At 37.3% G+C, this 21,112-nt stretch overlaps 1 pseudogene; it reads right to left on the bottom strand.

Moving 5' to 3' along the window:
- Window positions 1-13,518: 13,518 nt before the first annotated feature.
- On the bottom strand, window positions 13,519-13,617 carry LOC138438433 (U6 spliceosomal RNA; annotated as a pseudogene).
- Between the last annotated feature and the right edge of the window lie 7,495 nt (window positions 13,618-21,112).

The following is a 21,112-nucleotide window of genomic DNA, read 5'->3' as shown; positions in this document are numbered from 1 at the left end:
ATGGCTGCAGTCACCATCTGCAGTGATTTTGGAGCCCAGAAAAATAAAATCTGACACTGTTTCCACTGTTTCCCCATCTATTTGCCATGAAGTGATGGGACCGGATGCCATGATCTCGGTTTTCTGAATGTTGAGTTTTAAGCCAACATTTTCACTCTCCTCTTTCACTTTCGTCAAGAAGCTCTTTAGTTCTTTACTTTCTGCCATAAGGGTGGTGTCATCTGCATATCTGAGGTTATTGATGTTTCTCCTGGCAATCTTGATTCCAGCTGGTGCTTCATCCAGCCCAGCATTTCTCATGATATACTCTGCATATAAGTTAAATAAGCAGAGTGACAATACACAGCTTTGACGTACTTCTTTTCTTATTTGGAACCAGTCTGTTGTTCCATGTCCAGTTCTAACTGTTGCTTCCTGACCTGCATACAGATTTCTCAAGAGGCAGGTCAGGTGGTCTGGTATTCCCATCTCTTTCAGAATTTTCCACAGTTTATTGTGATCCACACAAAGGCTTTGACATGGGCAACAAAGCAGAAATAGATGTTTTCTGGAACTCTTGCTTTTTTGATGATCCAGAGGATGTTGGCAATTTTATCTCTGTAGTTAATTCCAATCTTTTATATGTATAGCTTTCTCTCAGAGCAAAAGGCATTTTTTAATGAGCTTTTATTGTATTCAATTGTTTAATCATCACACCCTCTGAAGTGGGCACTCTATAGCTCTCATCTTACAGGCAAGAAATCCAGTAATTGGTCTTGCAAAGACAAACACACCTGTGGTAATAGGGGGCTAGGTGTGTTGTGGTGAGAAGGGAGTTGAAATCCAAGCACAGGATTCTACTGTGGGGCTGGTGGAAATCAGGGAGAACATCCACATTAATACTTTTATTTGATCACCTATGCTTAAGAATCCAATCCTATTCACTGGATTTAAATAGGTGACTTCAAATAATGAAGCAAGAAAGTACAACTGGAATTTGATGCTGTTCTCTGTATTCTTTTTAAACATTTATATGTACATATTGTGAATGGAGTTATGTTCTGCAAGAGTTTATATGTTAAAACCCCAACATCTCAGTACTTCAGAATGTGACTGGATTTAGAGATAGGGCTTTAAAAATGTAATTACATTAAAATAGAGTGACTGAACTGAACTGAAGGCTGTTAACATGGGTCCTAATCTAACCTAACTGGTATCATTCTAAAAAGAGATTAGGATTATGGAGAAGCACCGAGGGCCTGTGTGTACAGTCGAAGCCCTTGACATTCCAGCGAGAAAATGGAGAGCTGCAAGCCAACCCTGATGACACTTGGATATTGGACTTCCAGCCTCCAGACCCTTGAGAAAATATTGAATAACATTTTTGATGTTTAAACCAACCAGTCTATGGTTTAAATAGATTTAGATGGTGCTGCATTTTATAATGATGACCCTAGCAAATTAACACAGTATATTCTATCCTTACTCCAAAACTACAATATTAGTTAAATGTTTCCAAATTTATTTGCTTAATATTTTATGTAGGGTGAAATTATTGCTCTATTATTTTAATGAAAATTTTGTTTTTAGAATTTATATACTTTTTAAAGTTTTCTTAAAGGATCCTACTAAACATGTTTCTCCCGACTTGCGTTTCTATAGATTTATTGTCAGTACATTTCTAGGACATGTAGAATCTTCAAAGGGGCACTCTTGGTGCATACAATAGCATGCCTATAGCAACTGCAGGAAACCAGTTATCAGAATAGGAGGAAATTCAGAGTTCTTTTCTAAATCAAATTTTATCTCAAGCGCAACTTAATTGTTTCCCAAGTGATACAGATTAATACAGAAACAATGTAAAGATTAATATACTTTTCGAAAGAAAAGTACTCGCAGGTGTCATTTATTTTGCTCTCCTGCCTTTTCCATTCCTGCTTTGGCTTGAAGTTTTGCTTTGACTATGAGCCTAAAACTCCTCACTTTACTAAGTGAGACTTAATTGCCTCTTGCAGTTAAGATTAATTACCTATTTAATACTTAAGAAGATGAACCCCTGCTGCTAAGTTTTATGATTTCTTCCTCCTCCATAACATCATACCCTCCTTTGGTAGGGTGGATAATTAAGCCCTTAACAAACTGCCTTATTATAACCTATTTCAACTAATACCTTACTTTCCTCTCTTTTTAAATCAAAATTTATTCTCGGTGGTTTTTTTTTTTTTTTTTTTTTTTTAGATGTGTGTGTTTATTGGCATAGGAGAGGTCATTATCTTTCCCTTTTGGGTAAAACAGCTCTAATCAGCTGTAGTATAAGCAAGCTGCATTTTATTCTTGATACTAATCAGCTAAAATGGAATTTCCTCTGAGCATAAAGTTATGTGGTCCACCCTAAGTCTGTGATCAAATTTCAAATACCACCCCCCCAACATGCATCTCTCTGTGTCATCCTATTTTGTCATCTCATAAATTTATTCAGCCACCAACAGAGCCAACATATATTAAATTCTTCTAGTATATCCGGCAACATGCCAAGGTGTACATATCTAAAGGTGTTTGAGACATGGCTTCTGACCTTGATCAGTTTTAGTAGCTAGCAAAACAGATTAATAAATCAAGATTCTGTACACAATCCTTAAATAACTTTGATGGAATATAGCTTTTTGCTTATAATATACATAACCCAATCTGCTCTCTCTCCTGTGACTCCATTGCCTCCCCAAATCAGAAAACAGCTAAGGATTTGGGTATCCATTGCTTGAGATGAAGGTCCTTGTTTCAGAAAGGAAATTTTATTGTAAAAGTCTAGACTTTAGGAGAGGAAGGGAAGAAATTAAGGCAGAAGACAGAAATTTGAAAAAATGCATGATGAAGACAGACCATTTCTCAGCTAGGATAGAGGGACTGTAGGTGAAAATGGATGGCTCTGATATTGAGGAAAGGCGGGTTAAGATTTGAAAGCAAATACCAATACTGCAAAGACTAGCATAAGCAGTCAGCTTCCAGAGGCTACTCAGTCTCCAGAGGAGCATCTGCAGGAGACAGCACCAGCTGCCCAGGCGATTGTGACCTAGCACTTAGTCTCAATTTTAAGTTAATAGAGCTTGTCTTTACCAACATTGGATGCTTTCTTAAGTTCAAATGAGAAGAATATTTAATTTAGGGTAAAATAATTTGGTTAGAAAGTTACTTAATGATTAGGAAGATGTACAATAAGTCTTCATTATTTGAAATTTATGTTCATAGTTTTATATAAAGTCTTCTAGTATATTTGTATAAAACTACAAATTCTATATATAGTTTTGTATATAGAATTTGTGGTAGTTACCAATTTGGAAATTTTTTTCCAGCCCAATTTTTTTAAATTGAAGGTTAGTTGATTTATAGTATTATATTAGTTTTGGGTATGCAACATAGTGCTTTGACATTTTTATAAAAATATCAAATCACTGTTTTGATATTTGCAAAATTATGTGAGTTTGCATATATATTTTGATATATACAAATTTGTTATATTGCATATAAAGATATTATGAAATACTGGCTATAATTCCTATGCTGAACATTATATCTTTGTATCTTTGCTGTGGTGAAGGTGATGGCACCCCACTCCAGTACTCTTGCCTGGAAAATCCCATGGATGGAGGAGCCTGGTGGGCTGCAGTCCATGGGGTGGTGAAGAGTCGGACATGACTGAGCAACTTCACTTGCACTTTTCACGTTCATGCATTGGAGAAGGAAATGGTAACCCACTCCAGTGTTCTTGCCTGGAGAATCCCAGGGATGGGGGAGCCTGGTGGGCTGCTGTCTATGGGGTCGCACAGAGTTGGACAAGACTGAAGCGACTTAGCAGCAGCAGCAGCAGCAGCTTGCACTTCTTAGTCCTCTTCCCCTATCTTGCCCTTACTCCCCTTTCTTCCTACTGGTAACCAGCAGTGTGTTTTTTGCATCTGTGAGTCTGTTTCTGTTTTGTAACATCATTCCTTTGTTTTGTTACTTAGATTCCATATGTAAAAGAAGAAGATTAGAAAATTTTCTCACACCATATTCAAAATAAACTCAAAATGGGAGTTTATGAGTTCTAAATGTCAGACCTGAAACCATAAATCTCTTCTTATGTTAGAAGAAGATAAATGTGATATTCTCTGACACAGGTCTTAGTGATATTTTTTGGGATCCATCTCCCTAGGCAAAAGAAACAAGGGCAAAAATAAACAAAAACTGTATTCAAACTTACAAGCTTTTTAAATTGAAGAATAGTTGATTTACAACACTGTGTTAGTTTCAGGTATACAGCGCAGTGATTCGGCACCTTTCGCAGATTATGTTCCATTATAGGTTATTACAGGATAGTATCAGATATTGGACATGATTCCCTGTGCTATACAGTAAATCCCTGTTGCTTACCTTTTTAATGTATAGCAGTTTGTATTTGCTACCTCTATAACCCCAATTTGTCCCTTCCCATTCCCTCTTCCCCTTGGCAAACACAGGTTTGTTTCCTATGTCTGTGAGTCTGTTTCTGTTTTGTATATGCATTCATTTATATTATTTAAAAAATTCCACATATAAATGATATACAGCATTTGTCTTTGTCTGATTTATTTCACTAAGCATAATATTCTCAAGGTCCATCTACATTTTGCAAATGGCAATATCTCATTATTTTTTATGACTAATATTCCATCACATATATAAAATATACAATATATAGTAAATGTAATAGTAACTCCCCATTATATATATGTATATAGATATGTGTGTGTTTATATATATATGTATGCATATATATATGTATATATACAAAAGCTTTTAAGTTTAATTCGGTCCCATTTGTTTATTTTTGCTTTTATTTCTTTGGCTTTGAGAGACCTATCCAAGAAAATATTTCTATGCTTTATGTCAAAGAGTGTTTTGCCTATGTTCTCCTCTAGGAGTTTTATGGTTTCATGTTTTACATAGCAAAGGAGGACATCAACAAAACCAAAAGACCACCTACTGAATGGGAGAGGATATTTGCAAATGGTATGTCTGATAAGGGGTTAATGCCCAAAATGTATTGAAACATGTATAATATCATATAAGAAACGAATTGACAGTCTGGGTTCGATGCAGGATACAGGATGCTTGGAGCTGGTGCACTGGGATGACCCAGAGGGATGGTATGGGGAGGGAGGTGGGAGGGGGGTTCAGGATTGGGAACACGTGTACACCTGTGGTGGATTCATGCTGAAGTATGGCAAAACCAATACAATACTGTAAGCTATAAATAAATAAATAAATAAAACAAAGGGGAAAAAAAAGAACGCATATAATTCACATTTTTTAAAAAGATACAAATGTACAAAGCACCTCAATAGGCATTTTTCCAAAAGAGCATACAGATGACTAACAGGCACATTAAAAGATGCCCACCATCACTAGTCATCAGCGAAATGCAAATCCAAACCATAGTGAGATACCACTTCACAACTGTGAGAATGTCCAAGCCCAACCAATTTTCCTTTTTTTTTTTAAATTCAGTGAACATCTATTGAGACCATATCATGTATAAGAATCAGAAAACACAGATAATATGTATCTGTGTTTATATATTAAAGATAAAATCACATTACATATTAAGATAAAAACTTGGCTCTGGAATAATTCAGTCTGCAGTGGTTCTGAGCTCTTATTGTACATGAATCACTTTGGACACTTTCCGTAAACATTTATGAAAGGAACACACCCCATGCTAATTAAATTCTCCTCTCTGGAAGCAAGGCTCAAGCACCTGCAATTATTAAAGTATCTCTACTAATTCTGATATGCAGACTTTATTTACAGAGAGTGAAAGCACAAATGAAGTGAAGTGAAAGTTGCTCAGTCGTGTCTGACTCTTTGCGATGCCATGGACTATATAGTTCATGGAATTTTCCAGGCCAGAATACTGGAGCGGGTAGACTTTCCTTTCTCCAGGGGATCTTCCCAACCCAGGGATTGAACCCAGGTCTCCCACATTGCTGGCAGATTCTTTACCAGATGAGTCACCAGCTGGAAAGCACAAATAGGCCAGGCGATATAAAACTCGAAAGCTATGACTTAGTTGATGTTGGATGTAGAGAAAAATTCTGCATAAATTTTGAGATTTCAGAGGAGGTAGTTATAAATGAAGTGAGCATTCTAGAGAGCACAACAGAAAGGATCTGGATGGGAATTAATAAAGGAAGGAAATAAGAGAAAAACATGCCTGAAGAAGAAGATAAGGGGGTAAAAATGGGGAAAACACCAGGGGCTGTTTATTCCCTTCCCCCTTTTCTTCTTTTTCTTCCCTCCTCTTCTTCCACTTGCCTCCTCCTCTTTCATTTTCTTTATAACAGAGGGTCAGACAACATAGGAGAGACTACAATTCAACAAATATTAGGAATGGTGAATTCTACCTGATGTGTCCAACAAAAGGTAACTTTGCAGCAAGTTTCTAAGCTGGTGAAGATAAGTATTCAGGAAGTATTCAGGAGACCATCTTCAGACACTTGTTTAAATGGTATTTGCAGTTGTTTTCTGAGCAAACGTATGGGTTTCAGGCATTATGGTCTGACAAAGACAATACATATTCTTACATGTTTGCTTTTTTTCCCTTTACACAAGGGGGGATCTTGGAAAGTCTGTGGGGATTCAGCTTATCTGAACGTCAATTTCCGTAACATTAGGGTGTTTGTTAGTGGGAGACGAGGGTAGGTTTTGGGACCTTAGCATATGGTGTTCTTTTACACTAGAAAGTTTTAGTTCACTCCCACCTTACTCTTACTCTCACTAACAAAGGTTAGTTTGTCTTTCATAACTCATCTCAATATTCCTGTCTCCAGTCACACCATCACTGGATGATTCAATCCTATTTCTGCTTTTTAGGACACTGGGGTAGAGAATAATGGTCTTCCTTCCCTGATGTTGTGATGTGCTTAGTTGCTCAATTGTGTCAGACTCTTTCTGTAGCCCACCAGGCTCCTCTGTCCATGGGGATTCTCCAGGCAAGAATACTGGAGTGGGTTGCCATGCCCTTCTCCAGGAGATCTTCCCAACCCAGGGATCAAACCAGTTCTCCCAGACCACAGATGAATTCTTTACCAGCTGAGCCACTAGGGAAGCCCAAGAATACTTGAGTGGGAAGCCTATCCCTTCTCCAGGGGAACTCCCTGACCCAGGAATCAAACTGGTGTCTCCTGCATTGTAGCAGATTCTTTACCAGCTGAGCTACCCAGGAAGCCCTCCCTGATGCTACTTGTATTGAAAATTTCTTTTCAACCCATGGATATGATATAGCAATGAAGATATGAGAGGTTTTATTTATACATATATAATAGTAGTAAAAAAAAAAACAAACAAACCTACATCAAGCCCAATTTATAATCACATTTTAGTGTTGAGTTTGGAGACTGGGACAATGATTATGAAGGAGTTTGTGGGGCAATATTTGAGCCAAAATTGCTTTTTCTTGCAAGTGGGGCAAAAAACTGTGGAATAGACCATGGTTGCAGGAGTGGGTTTGGGGTGAGCTGTGGGTTGGGAGAGCAGCCTACTCAGGGCGTAGGCTCTATTGAAGACATCAGATTGAGAGGGAGAAAGAAAGAGAGACTTAGATCAGTATTTTGCTTTGTATCATGGCAATCTAGCTTCTGACTATCAACTCGGTTTTATTAATAATAGCAGGGATCACATTCTGAGTACTTTGTATATTAGTTCTTCATAACAGCTCTATGTGGTTTGTGCGCGTGCATGCTAAGTTGCTTCAGTTGTGTCCAACTCTTTGCAACCCTAGGGACTGCAGCCCGCCAGGCTCCTTTGTCCATGAGATTCTCCAGGCAAGAATACTCCAGGGTAACCTTGCCTTCCTCCAGGGAATCTTCCTGACCCAGGAATCAAACCGGTCTCCTGTGTCTTCTCCTGCATTGCAGGCAGATTATTAACTGCTGAGCCAATGGGGAAGCCCATATGGTTGGTAATATTTTAATATTTTACAGATGAAGACATTCAGTTACAGAGAGATTAAGTGACGTTGCCAAGGTGGAACAAGAGTTGGAGCAGACTGACACTGGATTGTCAGCTCTTAACCATTATTCATTTAATTATTTTTCCGGTTATATTTTATAGCACTTCATAAGGGAAAGGTAATGCTATTTATCAGTTTGAGGGATTTCTGAATATATTTTCCATTCTTGAAAGTCCAGTGTAAGTTACTGTGTTTCTCTACTAGAAGTCTGTCTCAGTTAACTTTAACCCTGAAACAAGGATTCAACTGCACTCCTGGGAGGGCAGGGGATCAAGAAAGGATGACAGCCAATAAACCTCCATGACTCCACCTTAAAGCATAGGAACTCTAGTCGAGGTGTAAATCTTGCATCTCAACATTACTTCTCTGAGGGGAAAGGAGGCCCAGGGTATTTAGACACCAACTCCTGTCCAGTCACTGATTGACAGCTGCTCTTGGGGTAGGAATGTTAGTTCTCTAGTTCTTCAACTTCATTTGAAGTCAAGTAACAGGAGGGTGCAGAGTGCATGCAAGTGCGGAGGGCCAGGGGATGTGTATGGGGCGTCTACAGCATTTGCTACAGTGTCATCATTGGTGGAATAAAGCACCTTAGCCATTTAGAAAATAATAGGAACTAGTTATTTGCTGCTTCTGGAACTAGACTGCTCAGTTGTCAAGAATAATAATTATAATAATATCAGCTGACATCCGCTGAACTCTTACAGCATGCCAAATGCATTTCTAAGAACTTTAAAGGTATTAATGCATTTAAACCTCATTACAACACTAAGAACTAGGTACTATTATTACCTCTGCTTTACAAAGAATGGCCCCAATTTACAGAGCTAATAAATGGCAGAAGGAGAGTTGGGAATTCAGTAGCCGTGATTCATAGCCTTGTTCTCAGTCACCCAGGTCTCCCACTGTTTGTTCTTTCCCTTTATGCCGTTTACCAGATTTACGTACTCTACTCGCACTTCTAATGCAAAGGAAGATGCAAAGGTTCTTGTTAAGTGTATCCCTCAGTCTTTCCAGCAGCTTCCCAGGGGTCTTGGAACTGCAGTACTAGACAGTTGTTTGACTGGGACATTGCTTTTCTGAAATAGCATCAGTTATAGAATAATGCAGACTGTCGGGCTTAAAGGAAATATGCAATTATTCAGCTTTTTATTCTAACAATTGGTTTGAACATCAAAACCGAAAAGTTTTTGTCAGAAATAGAAAAGATAGAATGAGCAGAATGTGACTATTTCCATCTGGAGCTGTTGAATAATGAAGTGTCTAAGGAGAAGCTGAGATAGCCCATGGTGTGACTAATATTCCCGAGGTAATAAACTCTGGCCTGCTAAAATAACTGATGCCTACTTAGTTTGACACACATCAACTCCCATCTCTTTAGTTATTATGGAATAATCAACTTTGATTTTCTTTTTCTCTGAACCTACCCTCTTCATATGAATCATCTAGTATAGATTCCTTCACATTTCTCATTTTCACCAAAAAAGTGAATTATATACATATATATATATATATATATATATGGTTTATAATTAATTTATACAAAGTGTTTATAAGGGAGTTCTTATTTTCCATGTTTGATATACAATAATGTTATCAACTATCTTTTATCAATAGATATTTAAAATATTTTAATTTTTGTTTTTCACTGTGTTTGTATTTGTCTTCAATTTCCGTTTGCTTGTTTTCTATGTACTGTTGAACTTCTGCTTTAAACAATTGCCAGCAACATTTGAATAAATATCATGCACGGTGAAAATCTTCTATTGTCACCACCTATCATATGGGGGGGCGGTGCTTTATGTTTGCTAGCAGTCAGACTCCAGACTTTAGGACATTTTCTACAATATCACATAGGAACACTTCAGAAAACTTCTAGAGTTCAACAAGAGGAGAAGGCACAGGTCCTTTCTTGTTATTCCCATAGAGCCCCCTGCCAGGGCTTGAGCAGCTTGTTGCATACAAACACCATCTATAAATGCTCCAAGAGATGGATCCAATTCACTGTTGCACCCTTGTCAATGGAGGGGTGTGTTTTCTAGTTTTGGCCAGGCAAGGTCAATTTTGAGATGTTTATACTTGTTTGGAAAAACCAAGTGCCTAACACCTGTCTTAGCTTTTTTTTTCCAACATCCCTTCAGGCGTTGGGTGTCATTGTTCTTTTAAACTTTCATCTATCAGATGAGTGCAAAATGTCCTATTATCTTTTTGCTATGTAACAAACCACCCCAAATCAGTGGTTTAAAATATTGACAGTGTCTGCTGAGGAATATACAGTGTAGGTTGACTTGATAGAATTTGTTCTTTGTCTCATTCAGCTTCAGTTGGGCTTGTTTAAAGGCTGTGCACTGGAATCATCCAAAGCCTTGCTCACTCACAATCTGGCAAGTTGATGATGGCTGTTGGCTGAGATTTCAGTTGGGGTTAGTGGCCAGAATACATACATGTGGCTTTTCTAAGAGTTCTTTGGCTTCCCCGCAGTATAGTGGCTCAGCTCCAAGGGCAAGCATTCCAGGGAAGAAATCTCAGCACTCCAGGAGAGTCATTTAGCATCACTTCTACCTCATTATACTCATTAGAAATCAGTCACTAGGGCTAGTTTATATCATGGGAAATTGGACTCTCCCTTTGGAAGGAATTTCAAAGAGTTTCCAGTCATGAAACCATCACAATAGAAGTAATTCATAATTTATTTAATTTTCATTTTTCTCACTACTTATTTTCAGCATCTTTTTGTGTTCATGTATCAATTTTCTACTGCAGTATAACAAATTACCACGAGTTTTTGCAGCTGAAAACAATACTCATCGACTCTGTAAGTCAAAAGTTCGGCATGGCTCAGAAGGATTCTCTGCTTAGACTCTCACAAGGCTGATCTAGGTGTTGGCTAGGCTGCACGCTCATCTGGAGGCTTGATCAAGGAAAGGTTCGTTTTCAAGAATCCTCACATTGTTGGTAGAATTCGTTTCCTCAAGGGACTTCCCTGACAGTCCAGTGGTTGAGACTTTGTGCTTCCACTGCAGGGGACATGGGTTTGATCCCTGATCACTGAACTAAAATCCTGCATGCCACACAACTTCTTCATGACACCTTTTTTCTTCAGAACCAGAAATGTAGAGAGTTTGTTTCTACTGCTTCAAGGTTAGGTCTGATCCAGCCAGAACAATCTTCTATTTCATTAACTCAGTGGTAACCATTTTATCATTGCCATATTTTATTGGTTAGGAAAAAAGACACATTTCTGCAAGGGAATGGATGCCAGGGATTATGGAGGCCACCTTATAACTTTGACTGTCACAGTTGGCCTTATTTATTATTTATTCATGAATTGTTCCTTCATATCTACTTTTTTCCTGTATGGTTATTTATTCCCTTTTGCCAATTTGTAAAGGTTCTTTGTATACTATAGGCATTATCCTTCATCTCTATTCTTTATCAAATATATTTTTTCCAAACCAAATCTATTATTTGTACATTGACTTTGGTTATATGTTTTTTAATTCATAAGATATTTAAAAATTTTATCTTTTTCCTTGAATTATCCTTGTGAAAAATTATTCATCTAAGATTGTGTTGTCTAGTATTATTAACAACTAGTCACATGTCCTTTAAATTTATATTAATTAAGATTAAATAAAATTGAAAATCTATTTCTTCACTTCCACTCATCATATTTCAAGTGTCACATGTAATTATTTTAGACAGTGAAGATATAGAATATTTCTATCATCAATAGCTCTATTGGGCAGTGATAATCTAGTTGTTTTTAATAAAGAACTCCCATAGATATTTAAAATTTTTGTTTCTCATATTTTCTATTTGTTAATTTTATATTTTAACCATATTAACTTCTTCCTCTAATTTTTTTTTGTTTTATATTTCTTTCTCAAATGTTTTGTAGGCTTAGAAAGAAGTTCCTGTTTTCCTCCTTTTCTCCACTTGATTATTTATTATCAAACTCATTAAGGATGTACATTTACTTTTGAGATCAATTTTTTAGAGTCTTAAAAATTTAAAATACAGCTTTTGGGTATAAGGATTATATAGACATAAATTTCATAATTTCAAAACTGTTAAATTAGGTTTCCACAAAGCAATGTAACAACAGTGTAACTGTCTAAGACTCTTCATTGGTAAAAACCTAGCATCAACTTAAAATAAGTTGTTGATCAACTTGAAACCAAGGAGTAATAGATAAATCAATAATAAGCAAGTGCAAACAGAAAGATACTAACACTAGCTGATTGAATTTAAGTATAATAAGAATAAAAAAAGATACAGAAAATATGATGCAAATGTCTAATTTTATATATATATATGTATATATATATATATACATATATATATATATATAGTTTGCTGTCTATGTCTCTTGCCCTAAACCACCATATTTGTTTAGTCATCTCCCCAAACATCTTTATATATAGTCATGCATGGTCATGCTCCACAGGCTACCATTTCAAACTTGTTGTCCCTTTATGGCGTCTATAGTCACCTTGCTTACCCCTGGCCTCTGCCATTGAGATCAATCAGCCTCACTGCTGCTAGGGATTTCAGTCCTATAACAGTATCTTCTATCAATAATTCCAGTTTGAAAAAGAAGAGACATGGCTGAACATTTTATCAGGGCTGTTGCCCACTCACAATGTGCTCCTTTTTAATCTTCAAGGGGCAAATCACGGACCTCCTGATGAGAGACAGCTGGTGTCGCTTATCGTCCTTTGTCACAGATGCATTCTACAATTCCCACATCAACTGTGGCTGTTTCCTCTGCAGTCTGCCCTGGCAGTCCGAGCACATTCTACACTTTGTATGGTCTATTTATTTCAAAGTGCTGAAGACACATCTCAGAAACATAATCAAATTGGCTATAGGGGCCTAAGTGAAGATTTAAAATTGTGTCGTGAGTTTCCCTATGGACAAACTCTTTTTCACTTTTATATTCTGCCCCCTTGATTCAGCTCCCATGGGATCTACTCCCAGTCAAATCCCAGTCCCTGTTGTGAAATGCTAGGCACGTATCGCAGCTCCTCTGTCATGTAACCTTTCCTTTCTTAGCAGGCCTAGCACTTCTCCAGTTGGTTAGCTTATAATTGATTTGTTAGGCATGTGAGGGTTATAAGAGCCCATGGTGAAGAAGCCAGACATTGACTGGGAAAGGCTCTGCTTTATCTGAAAGTTCTGTATAGCTCTGAAGCACAGGGCTATATTTTATCCTTTAGCAAGAGGATAAAATATAGAGTTACTTTTCTAGATTGAGAAACCTCAGGGGGACTCGGGTCCTCATAGTATTGTTTCCTCGACCTAATTTTCCCATTTCAAGTCTCAGGGTCCTTGCATAAGTGTGATCCAGGCTTCATGAAAGAGATTTGCAAAGATGAGCATTCAACCTTCTTCTATGTTTATCTATACTTGAAATAAACTTCTATTCCAGTCTCTTAACATGATCCGTCCACCCACTAGAAAAAATAATTGTTTTAATAAATGTTAAGGAAACCTCCGGCTCACATTTTTAATTGAATATGGAATGCTTTATGAATTTGCATGTCATCCTTGTGCAGGGGCCACGATATTCTTCTTTTTCCAATTTTATTGTATGTATGGCTGAAGCAAGCACTGACTCTCTTAAATTTTTATTTGAATTATAGAAATTGATGTTTGATTATCCCAAGTCTGTCATTTTTTTCTTTTCAAAGTACCAATGTTGCTTACCAACAGCTATCTAATTTCTCAATTATTATTATTACTATAATAGCCATATTTCTAAAATATCTCTAGCCAAAGACCAGAGACATTTTATTTATCAGATATCAAATACCTGTGCATCCCTTTCCAACTGCAAATAAACTAAATTCAGAGGTGAAAGTGTTAAAAACTATAGTTTTACAACAAACCACGGACTGTCGATTTTCCACCTACCACCTGAGATGGAGCCTTTATTTCAGCGGTTCACCATATTTTCAATACCAGAATCCCTTTCTACAGTCAGCTGCCTAGGGATCACTTCTTATATCCTAGAAGCAGAGATTGAGACAAAGATTCAGGTTTGCATGGTGTATTGAGTGAGAGCTCTGTAGGAAAATCCTGTAAGAGAATGAAGGAAGTCAAGTAGTTTAGGAAAAATCTGAGCAAGGATACGAACTAGTTTTGGTGTGGTACACACGGGGAATGAGGGCTATTCCTTAATAGTGAATTACCCCAACAAGAGTTGCATCACCCTGAGGCTAAGGAACAGAATTTCTATGATTTTATTAGTTAGTAAATGGAGAGAAGGTGACGTAACTGCCCCGCTGTTCCCAGGAAAGTTGGCTCCCTTCAGCCAAGGGCAGTCCTTCTGAGAAGGTCACAGTTATAAGCCATTCATTTCAGCACTGACAATAGAGACAAACTGGTAAAGAGGATCTGGGTAAGGCACCAAGAAATTTTACCACCTACCTGCAGTGTAGTTGAGAAGCACTAGAGGAGTGAACTGGAGAAGGCAATGGCACCCCACTCCAGCACTCTTGCCTGGAAGATCCCATGGACGGAGGAGCCTGGTAGGCTTCAGTCTATTGGGTCCCTAAGGGTTGGACACGACTGTGCGATGTCACTTTCACTTTTCACTTTCATGCATTGGAGAAGGAAATGGCAACCTACTCCAATGTTCTTGCCTGGAGAATCCCAGGGATGGAGGAGCCTGGTGGGCGACAGTCTATGGGGTCTCACAGAGTCGGACACGGCTGAAGTGACTTAGCAGCAGCAGCAGCAGCAGTGGAGTAAACACTGGAATAATTCAAACTTAGAACTTTCATAAAGAAAGTTTATTAACACCATTTTGAGCATTTAATTGTAGATCTTAGCTACTTTATTACTTATTCTGATGATTTCTAACTTCATCATTTATTTAAGAGTGATTCTATGTTATGAATTTACTTATGTACACAGAGCAAAAGATAATGTGAGGAATAATGTTGTTCTCATGAACTTTATAATAAGTCATCAACAGTTTAAGAAACCATGAAAAAAACTCCAATAGAGGTATTATAATAATTACTATTATAAGCCAAGGGACACAGACATCAATGTGAAGTCAAAGTTTTTGATAAACATCTCAAGTACTGAGGGAAAATTTTGAAATATTTTTTGCTGTGTCTTTTTAATCAGTATAATTATAAAAATATATTTTCTTTTTAAAGAGGAAGTTTGAGTTCTTTAATGTAATCTATCATCACAGAGCTATTATATAAAAGGGAATGGTGAAACTAGATATTTTGTTATAATCAGGTTATGCCTTTGGAAAATAATGGCAATTTCTGCAGTTTTAGTTTAAACAAATAACAATCACATTACCATTACATTATGTATCTTTCCCTTATTATAGCAGTTAATGTTGATCTTTTAGCTAAGCTCATTCAGCAGTGGCTAGCCACAGATATTGAGTGTTAGAGAGCAACTCTTCTATTTAAATCTTCTTTAAATAAAAGACAGGCTAACAAGACTTCAGTTAAGAATTTATTTTTGATTAAGAGCAAGTCTTATAACAAATACAGTGATCAATAGCACACATGGAGAAGATTAGCATGAGATAACATGAACTGAAAGCTCTCTTTTTTCCCTCAGCTATTCACAACTTAAATATCTGTTGAAAATTATGCCAGGTTATACCCACAATGAATAGTAATACATTTATGGAAAAATGGAAAATTCTCCTTACAGTAAAAATGTTCCTGGTATTTGCAAAGGAAGAGTCTAAAAGCGGCACACAATGCCAGGAGGATGTTTTCTGTACTCTTCAAAAGCTTTTTGTTGTTGCTAACAGAGTAGTATTTTTAGAATATTTTTAGGAAGACATTTTCCAAGATTTTTTCCCATCCCAATGTTTCACAGATTGCTACAGTTGTTTTTATTTAACAAACTGTTTACAAAAACATTTCCATTCAGAAAATTATGGCTTAAACAAAATCTAATTATATTTGCTGCAAAACCTCTGGGAGAACTAATATAGGTTCTATGAATCTGACTGAAAGAGAATTATTTAAGCTATAGGACTTTGGGACCCATTTTTCCTGGAGTACATCATGTGGTAGGTTCTGAGAAACATTTTTTAGAGAGGTTGCATTAAGGTAAGTTCTATACTCACATCTTAAATGTCATTGTTACTGAATATAACAGTACTTCAAAGAATGTGAATCAGTCAGAGTCTTCTCAGGAGACAGAATTACCCAGTAATTTGAAGAGGGAACATTTAATATAAAGAATGTTTAAGTATTAGATTAATGAAATGGTAGATACTTGATCCTTGGAGGAAAACCTATTACAGACCTAGACAGCATATTAAAACAAGAGACATCACTGCCAACAAAGGTCTGTATAGTCAAAACTTTGGTTTTGCCAGTAGTTGTGTATGGATGTGAGAGCTGGACCATAAAGAAGGCTGAGAGCTGAAGAATTGATGCTTTCGAATTGTGGTGCTGGAGAAGACTCTTGAGAGTCCCTTGGACTGCAAGGAGATCAAACCTATTAATCCTAAGGGAAATCAGCATTGAATGTTCATTGGAAGGACTTCAGCTGAAGCTGAAGCTCCAAAATTTGGCCACCTGATGCAAAGAGCCAATTCATTGGAAAAGACCCTGATGCTGGGAAAGAAAAGACTCAGGGCAGGAGGAGAAGGAGAGGACAATGGATGAGATGGTTGGATGGCATATAGACTCAATAAACATTAGTTTGAGCAAACTCGGGATGTATAAGGACAGGGAAGCCTGGCGGGCTGCAGTCCATGGGGTTGCAAAGAGTCAGACACCACCTAGCGAATGAATAACAACGTGAAGGCTGGTAAAATGTTAAGAAAACTCTGAAGTATATGGGAATAACAGATGTGTGTTTGCCACTACCAGAACCCTATGGAAGAGTCCCACTCTATCCTGCCAGGGCTGAAAGCTACACCTTTTTCCAGCAGACATGGCCATACAGACAAAGATATCACTGTGATGAGGTGCTGGTGGAATTTTCGAGAACTCCTCCCTCTTGAACTTGCGGGAAATCAGTTCTATATGGTATAGAAGAAAGCTGTGCACAGAACGATGTCTCATGAATACATTGTCATGTGACTTTTCCTAAGGGGGTTGTGGGGGAACTCGCTTGGTGCTGAGTACCTGGCACGCTGTACATGGCAGGAGTTGAGCACTAGGGAAGTTGCGCGTGCGCTGTAGCAGCCTGATGCAGCTTAGAAGCCGCCCGCGTCATAGCAGTGTTGGAAAGGCCAAGTGCATGGGTGTAAAGCACGAGCCTTCCAAGTGAGCGCCAGAAACAGAAGGAAAAGCCCTTTCTCTTGCAAAGCCATTGGCAAAGCTTACTGCCAACTGGCAAAGGAAAACTATATTTAAAGTTCCAGATTCATTTTTGAAGAACAGGTAAGAGTAGGTAAACTGTGAGATAAGAGACATTCGGTTGATAACTGGCACAGAACATTATGAACATTATGAAATTTAGAAGAAAAGTTATTATGTTATTCTGTTATTGTTTGCTTTGATAATAGTCTACATACATTACGACTTGCTCAAAAAATTTGGGGTTTTTTATTTTGGTAAATAATAGGAACAGTGAGAAGTGATTGTTTTTTTCAGAAAATGGCTTAAAATGCTGCTTCTAGTTTCAAGGTAAACTTGATATGAATTCAGTCTAGTTCAGATCAGTCTCTCAGTCGTGTCTGACTCTTTGTGACCCCGTGAACTGCAGCTTGCCAGGCCTCCCTGTCCATCACCAACTCCCGAGTTCACCAAACCCAAGTCCATTGAGTTGATGATGCCATCCAATCATCTCATCCTCCGTCAACCCCTTCTTCTCCTGCCCTCAATCTTTCCCAGCATCAGGGTCTTTTCCAATGAGTCAGCTCATCGTATCAGGTGGCTGAAGTATTGGAGTTTCAGCTTCAACATCAGTCCTTCCAATGAACACCCAGGACTGATCTCCTTTAGGATGGACTGGTTGGATCTCCTTGCAGTCCAAGGGACTCTCAAGAGTCTTCTCCAACACCACAGTTCAAAAGCATCAATTCTTTGGCGTTCAGCTCTCTTTATAGTCCAACTCTCACATCCATACATGACCACTGGAAAAACCATAGCCTTGACTAGATGGACTTTTGATGGCAAAGTAATGTCTCTGCTTTTTTATATGCTATCCAGGTTGGTCATAATTTTCCTTCCAAGGAGTAAGCGTCTTTTAATTTCATGGCTGCAATCACCATCTGCAGGGATTTTGATATGAATACTTTGGGCTATTAATGCATATAGGACTTAGCTGCAAGCAACAGGATAAACTGCTAATAGTCATGTGTGTGTGTGCTAGTGTTGGACATTTTGAGAACACATGAACTGTAGTTCACCAGGCTCCTCTGACCATGGGATTTTCCAGGCAAGAATACTTAAGTGGGTTCTCAAGACTTCCTCCAAAAGATCATCCCAACCCAGGTGTCAAACCCACGTCCCTTATGTCTCCTGCATTGACAGACAGGTTCTTTACCACTAGCGCCACCTGAGAAGCCCAATAGTCATATAAACAAATGAATACTGATTTTTCTCATGTGAGATAAACTCGTGAGAAAATCAGCTTCAGGCATTAGTTTGGTGGCCATCTATTTTGAGGCTGCCATATCTGTAATTCTCTTGGCCTTTTCCTCTTGCAAACCACGTGGCTCTTCTATAATCAGGAATTATATATGCAACCAAGGTAGAAAGGATAAATAACATACGAGGGCAGCTATGTCTGACTGTTTTAAAGCAAAAGGAAACTAGAAGCCCTCTGTCACCTAGCCACTCCTAGTCAGGATTCTGACTGCAGAAGCACATTTAAACTATGTCATTCTCCACAGCAGAGCATTCAAGGAGAATGTGATTTGGGGATTATAGTATGCTAAGCCAGTGAATAATACCTTCTTCATAAGAGTTTCTTGAGGATGTGAATGTGATAATAATTTTAAAGCAAACACAATAAAAACACTGGGGGGAGTGTGGTGAGCCAAGGAATAGCTGCCTCCAAAGATGACTATGGAACCCACTAGTATGCTGGGTTATGTGACAAAGAAAAATAAAGTTTGCAGATGGAATTAAGATTGCTCACCTGTTGATCTTAAGATAGACTATACTGGAGGACTCATTATAATTACAGTGGTTAGAGATGCAGAGACACTGGCTTTGAAGATGGAGGAAGGGAACTCTAACCACAGAGTGCAGTCAGCCTCTAGAAGCTGGAAAGTGCAAGGAAACAGATTCTCCCCTAGAGACTATAGAATGGATTGAAGTTTTGCTGACACCAATTTTAGCCCAATGAGACCTGCGCTGGACTTCCAGAACTACAGTAAAATGATAGGAGTTTGTAATTTTGAAATCACCTAGAATGTGACAATTTGTTACAGCAGCTAGAGAACACTAGGGAGAAACATAATGTGGATACAATATGGGGAGACTGCCTTTTCTCAACCTTTCAACTTCATATTAAAATCTTTTTTGTGATCCTTTTTAGAAACATTCATTTACATATCAGATGGGTTCAAAGTTTAGACATCACTAACTAAAATTCTAGAAATGAATTAAGTTCATTCATAGTTATTCATTTTCTACTGCAGAACCATTGTGAATGTATGTGAATCTTAGTAGATAGGTAAGACATAAAAGTAATCCTTACACTTACACAAAGATATAGTATATTTATTATCAAGTCTTTCTTGATTTTTTATTTTAACAATCTATTTTTAGTGTGTAGACTGATATATCAAAAATGTTTAAAGAAGGAAGTTTAATATTAATGGTAATATTTTATATGTATTTTCCAGGTGTGATTAAAAATACCCCACAGAACAACTCAGTGGCAGATGTACTAACCATGTGGCTATATATATTATTTTATGGACAACTTTTTTTTCCAGATGCTGAGTAGCTTTAATGTTACAAATGATTAAAAATAATATCTGTCCTCTCTGAGACTCTCTGAGGTATCAATATTAAAAAATCACACAGACTGTTACAATTTCATATTATACTTATTTTTTTCCTTACATTTAGTAGAACTGACAGTAAATTTGCAATAAAATATTTTAAATATCCTATTCCCATATACGAACAGTTTGTGTCTAAGGAAAAATATTAAATAGAGCAATTATCACTATAGAATAGATTTAACCATTCTTTGCCACTTTATTCTCTCATAGAGCATATATATCTCCTCTGTTCCAAAATTAATTCATTCTTAATATGGTACAGACAGTTCTTAGTCTTCAGATACATCCTGGCATGATATAAATTCCTTGCTTTTCTTTGTACTTTCCGGTGGGTTTTGCCAAGTTTTGTGCCTCTCTAAATCCTCTTTTATCATTTGTAAAATTGGTACAATATTACAAAATACATAATACTTTGGAGTTTTTGCAGAGTAGTCACTTAATCGATTGTGGCAATTATTCTTATTAAAATAGAATACTACTGTTTATTTTAAAAAGTAAAACAAAATAGATATACCAGTTACATGGTTTAATAGAAACATACTTTGTGAAAAAATATTTCTTTCTAACAAGATGTGTTAAGTATACCAGTGATTTAAGTCAGGAAATGTATACTTTAATTTGCATTTGTTCCTTCTAATTTGATAAATTAAAAATTGTTCTAGGTCAGAGATAGACCTCATAAGGATTTCCAGAGCACCCAACATGGTAGTGTAGGATGTACACTTCACAGAGTACCTAGGTGAAAACTGAATTTAGCAATGTGGTAGTGTAGGAAAAACAGTTTGGGATACCTAGGTAAAAACTGAATTTAGCAACATGTTCAAGTAGGAGGTACACTTCAGAGTACCTTGGTGAAAACTGAATTTACCAGTGTGTTACTGTAGGAAGTATACTTCAAAGTACCTACATGAAAACTGAATTTAAAGAAAAGTTTATTTTTAGCCAACAGATGAAAGACAAAAAAGTAAGGCTTAGATGGTATCAGTGATATAAATTTAGAATACATATGTGTTTTGGTTTACAGACACACATACACACATCCCTCTTCCAGAAAATAGATGAACCAAAACTACTTTAGTGATCTTCTGACCGTGTATCACTAATGGCTTTGTATTTCTGCAATTGTTTCAAAAGAACTG

This window comes from Ovis canadensis, chromosome 3 (genome assembly GCF_042477335.2).
Source record: "Ovis canadensis isolate MfBH-ARS-UI-01 breed Bighorn chromosome 3, ARS-UI_OviCan_v2, whole genome shotgun sequence".
Taxonomy (NCBI): domain Eukaryota; kingdom Metazoa; phylum Chordata; class Mammalia; order Artiodactyla; family Bovidae; genus Ovis; species Ovis canadensis.
Note: the sequence above shows the minus strand (reverse complement) of the source record. Positions and strands in the feature narration are given on the sequence as shown.